Raw genomic sequence first — 5,249 nt, forward strand, 5'->3', positions numbered from 1 at the left:
AACAGTCACAGTAAAAAAAAACCGAAACTGAAACTGAAACAACAACAAAAAACTATGCCATTCAAGGCAGTAAGCTGAAAACAAAACTACGCAGGTAAGCACAATAAACGTGCGGCTCTTAATTAAGTCATGGCTTGGACTGGACCCGCTGAATTACTACTACGACTACTACTACTATGACCACGGACCCACAAGTACGGGTACCTACCAACCAACCAACCAACCAACGGACCGACGGACCGGCTGACCGACCGACCTATCTCTGAGTGCCTTCTCCGACCCAAAACTGTGTGTGTGCGTGTGCTTTGTAGTGGGCTTTGAGTGGCCACAGTGGCTTCATTGGCTTCTACTCTCTCAGCCAACGAAAAAAATATGAGGAATAATATTTATTATACAATATATATACATACATACATATATATTTATGCATCTGAAGTGGCCATGAATTCAACAGGATGGCTCCAAAGTCTGAGACTGGGACAGTAGCCAAAACCATTGCCACGACCATTGCCTTGCATATATATTCAAGTGTAATGAAAATATTGAAATGAAATTGTCAATTGAAAGCGTCGGGAAAGTTGAGCTCATAAACGAGGTGATATCTACAAATAGACAAATATATATCGACATATATATTTTGTGTAGGTGTGTGTGTGTGTGTGTATCGGTGAAAGCAAGTGGGTTGCAATTCAAGTGCCTTTTTGGTTAATTGGTTACTAAATGTAAAAAAAAAAGATAATTATAAGTTACTCCAGAATGTGGGAAAAAAGTGGAAAGAAAGTTCTAGCCTTTTAAAGGGTCAAAATTCTACTAACTTGTATAAAATAACATTTTTTAACTTTCAACCTTTTTTAAATCAACTCAAAAAATGCCTTCCTGATGAGGATTGTTTAAAAAAGTATTATTTAAAAGACTTAACATTAATCTAGATTTTATTATATCAATTGCTTTACTTTGATTTTGAGAAATCGCTACAATTCATAAACTTATAATAATAATTGACTAGACGTTTATGAGGTAATACGATTAATAAAAGTATTTAATTTTAAAATACTACATACTAACCCTGTTACCGGACAACTCTTTTTCGAAACTCTTTTTCAAACTCTGGCTTTGCAGAAAGAAAAAAAGAATTTTTGTGAACATTTTTTTTTTTCAAATTCTTGAAAGATGTTGGCAAATTTGCTGTTTGAAAAGTTTGAGCACAATCGAACTTGGGTTAAATTATCAGAAAAAACAGGCAATCAGATAATAATATATCAATTTTAGCTATCTATTAGCTAAAAATGAAAGAGGTTTTAAGTAAAGAAAAGGAATAGTCTTACTTGAACAAGGCATAGTTATTAACACATCGACTTAGAGCTAAAGGGATAAAAGGATTAAGACATCCTTTTAGTCTAGATGGTGCCTGACAATGAGTCCTGAGTTAAAAGTTTGTACACAAAAATAACACCAAGCATTATTTATGTTTTAAAGTTGTAGTTATTCTAAATATAATCTTCATAAATTTAATTAAATAATTCATTTAATTAATACATTTTCTGTTTTAATATTAATGAATGGGAAAAATTGATAATAAGGTATCCCTAAAAAAATGAAAATATATCTTTAAATAAGAAATAATTTTAATAATAACTTTTACGTTAGATATATTATTATACATTAAACTGCATGTGAAATAGTTCTGATTTCAAAGAGTTTTAATAGTTTCATTACTAAAATATTTATATTATTAATACTAAACCATTATGGCATGCTCAAGGTATGCAGCTTAAGGGTTTGATCAAGTTTGAAAAGATTGCTACAAAACTTAAATTTATATTAACAATTAAAGCAAAAATTGAGAAATGTTCTGTAACTATACTTATATTTTTCATATATATAAATCATTTATTTCTATCTACCATTCGCATATACCAATAGTTCGTTATGTATTTTTAAAGAAAGTTCTCTAAAATTTATGTGAATTTTTATGAATTTTTTGTCTTTTAGTTTCATATCCCACCAGTTTCATGGCACTATATTCTAAAGAAATATATACCAGGGTATAAGTAGTATAATAGCCGGAAGTGTTTGATTAGTAATCAGATATCACATAAATGTCACACGATTTAATATAACAAGTTAAAGTTAATTTAATCTACTAATATCGTTTCTTTCTGCTCCAACTTAAATTTCAAATAAATTGCAATCGATTAGAAAGTGTGGGTATTTGTTTTTCCTCAAGATTCTTGTGAGTTTTTTTTGTTGTATATTGTGGTAATGCCACACCTAATGCAATACACACACACACACACACACAGTCGCGTACACTTCCTCTGAAAGCCTGTAAACCGATTGGAGCCCAGCCCACAGACAATTGTAGATACAAAACATATGTGCAGATGATGATGATGATAATCATCGTCATCATCATCATCGTGTTTATCAACATTATTGTGTGTATTGTGTTCTTCTCGTTCCATTATAAAAATCAATCAGTGTTTAGCTTGGCTAACTCCAAAACTCTTTGCCATTGATTGCCTTTAACCCCCCGTCTTTCGCTCCCACAATGGCTGGGTTTGGTCTATATGTAGTGTGTCGTCACTAGTGTGAAATTTGCTGTAAAAGCCACAAGAAACATATTGAGAGAGAAAAAAAAAATAAGAAATGAAAAAACGAAAATACCGCAAAAGAGGTGCCACAGTCGAAGCCGGCATAACGGACAACGGCAGCGGATGAAAAGAGGCTTCTCTCGAACACAACTTGATTACTGCCTCATTTAGTTTCATTTAAGCCAAAAATAATAACAACAACAACAACAAAAAAGAAACCAAAGAACCAAGAAGACAACAAAAACAAAAAGAGCCATTCCACTTCCCCTTCTGCCCCACTACCAAGAAAGAATACATTGTAAAAATGGGGAAAAGAAGACAGAAATTGCAATAAATGTTGCTTATGTTGTTGTTGTTGCTGTTGTTGCCAAATGAGAGCATTTTGTGTGTGTGCCTGTGTTTGTGTGGTAAAACAAGTTAAGACGAACAGGCAATAAACGTTACCCGGCGACAAAAAAGCAACTAAATTTTCTGCGCTACCCAACAGCAAAGATCGAATTTCACATGCGACGATATTTTACGATATTGTCTCAATCAAGTGAATATCGACGACAAAATTGTTAACAAAATATTTATACCAGACCAGCGGGGGAGGCCAAAAAGGCAAGCGGATCCAAACAGATTTCATATACTAATTTAGTAGTAGGCTAAAACAAAACAACAAAAAAACAATCAAAAAGTGCATGAAAATTGTATGAAAATTGCAAGTGATAGCGTAAAATGTCAGGCATTTGAGTTTTCGGTTGGTGGCAGCGGCAGCGGCAGCGGCAGCGGCAGCGGCGGCTGGATAGCCAACAGATACACAACATACAAGTTATAGATACAAGATACATAATTGCTGCCAGCAGCAGAAAAAACCTGCCCGCTGAGCGTGTCAATGACAGCAAAATACGAGAGAGCGACATGCTGAGAGAACGATCATCAATATCATGAGAGACAGAGAGAGAGAGAGAGAGAGAGTAAGATCAACCTCCAGAGAGTGAGAAAGCTATGTGTATCATTGTGTGCGTGAGAGAGTTACCCACACAAGCATAAAAAATGATCGCAGCATAAAATGTGTGAGTGAAAGAAAACATACAACAAGCGAGAGTTGGCAAGGGATAGCAACAAAGAGAGAGATCACTTGCATTAGTATGGGTGAGAGAGTGAGATCTTTCACTCTCTCAATTGCATTAGTATTGGTTAAGTATTTCCCCTACTTTTCAGCAGACCACTCTCTCATTGACGCTCTCTCAATTGTGAGTCAGCCTAGCTACCTGCAAAAAAATGTATCTTACAGATACGACCCATTACAAAGAAGGGCTTAGTAGTCCAGTAAAGGAGGCTTATAGTGTTGTGTTTACTAAAATAACATCGAGAGTGCATTTTTAAACCCATCGAAGAATTTTATTTTTGCACATTCCTCTAAATGTTATTTTTCCCTATACTAAATGTTGTTATTATTTTCTTTTCTTTTTGGCAATTAGTTGTGGCTGTAAAAACATACTTTTCGGGCCCAAAAGTGAGGCCTGAGCAAACACAGTTATTCGTACTCTTCATCTTTATACCATTTTGTTGTGTATTTCCATTTAAGTAAGCTGTACAAATGAAATTATAGACCAATTTATAAACATGAGTTGTTAAAGATCATCGGACTGACTCAAAGTGACGCGAACTGACTGGCGTTTCGTGTGCCTAATGAAGGGTTCTGATCGAAAAATGCTGAACGTCTTTGAATCACTACGAAATTCGTCTTCGTCGTCGTCGTCGTCGACGTCGCCGTTTACTTATTTTTTTTTTCGCTGCTCACCTAAGTGGATATTAGCAAAATGCTGAAAAATTGCGCCGAAATGAAATGAAATCTTTAGCACGAAGAAAAATAAAATAAGATTCGAAAGTCAAAGCTGACAATTAGAATTGTCTGGCTGGTTTTTTTTAAAGGTATTTTTTTTCTTATTTCTTATTTCTTCTGTTGCCATGATTATGGGTTATGCTTTGTGGCCAGCATTTTGGTTTTGGGCAACATGAATTGGTCGTTTTCAGATGGTTTTTTTTCGCTTGCCTACATTTTTAGGCTTTTTGTAGGGCTCTTTCGTAATTTCTTCAATTTGAGGAAATTATGAAAATATTTAAATTACGCATAAGTAGTTAGGAAGTTGATGATTATAAATATATATGTATGTATGCAGATGAATTTAGGACGGTAGTTTTTTATGCAAATCACTTTATTATAAAAAACATTTAACATTTTTTTTCTCCTTTTGGGGAATTCAGTCTAAAGAAGATTTGGTATTTTGGCAGTACCTACTTTCACCTGCAAAAACAATATAAACCATGGGATATCTGTAGCAATATGACTTTCTCAGAGATTTGTAGCCCCCTTTTGCTATCTATTGAGACACATGGCTGGGTCACATAAATCAAAGCAAACCAATAAATATATATTGCGGACAAGCCAAGTGATGGAGAGAGACAGTGAGAGAGAGGGGGGAAAGCGCATAAACGCGTAATTAACCTCATTCTGGAAATGGAGAAGATGATGGAGGAACTGCAGCAGCTTGGGCATTGGCAACGGCAGCAGCATCAGAAATATGGCACAAGAGTTAATGCACATTAAAGCTCATATATCACAAACGACTCCTACACAAATGGTGCGGGTTGGGAGTGAGGATGTTG

At 34.9% G+C, this 5,249-nt stretch overlaps 1 long non-coding RNA gene across 1 annotated transcript; it reads left to right on the forward strand.

The window, feature by feature from the left end:
- Positions 1-3,255: 3,255 nt before the first annotated feature.
- Positions 3,256-4,446, forward strand: LOC124459915. Its single transcript, XR_006953867.1, has 3 exons — positions 3,256-3,652; positions 4,061-4,166; positions 4,220-4,446. It is a non-coding gene; the product is annotated as an uncharacterized LOC124459915 (long non-coding RNA).
- The last annotated feature ends 803 nt before the right edge of the window (positions 4,447-5,249 follow it).

This window comes from Drosophila willistoni, assembly GCF_018902025.1.
Source record: "Drosophila willistoni isolate 14030-0811.24 chromosome 2L unlocalized genomic scaffold, UCI_dwil_1.1 Seg168, whole genome shotgun sequence".
NCBI lineage: Eukaryota > Metazoa > Arthropoda > Insecta > Diptera > Drosophilidae > Drosophila > Drosophila willistoni.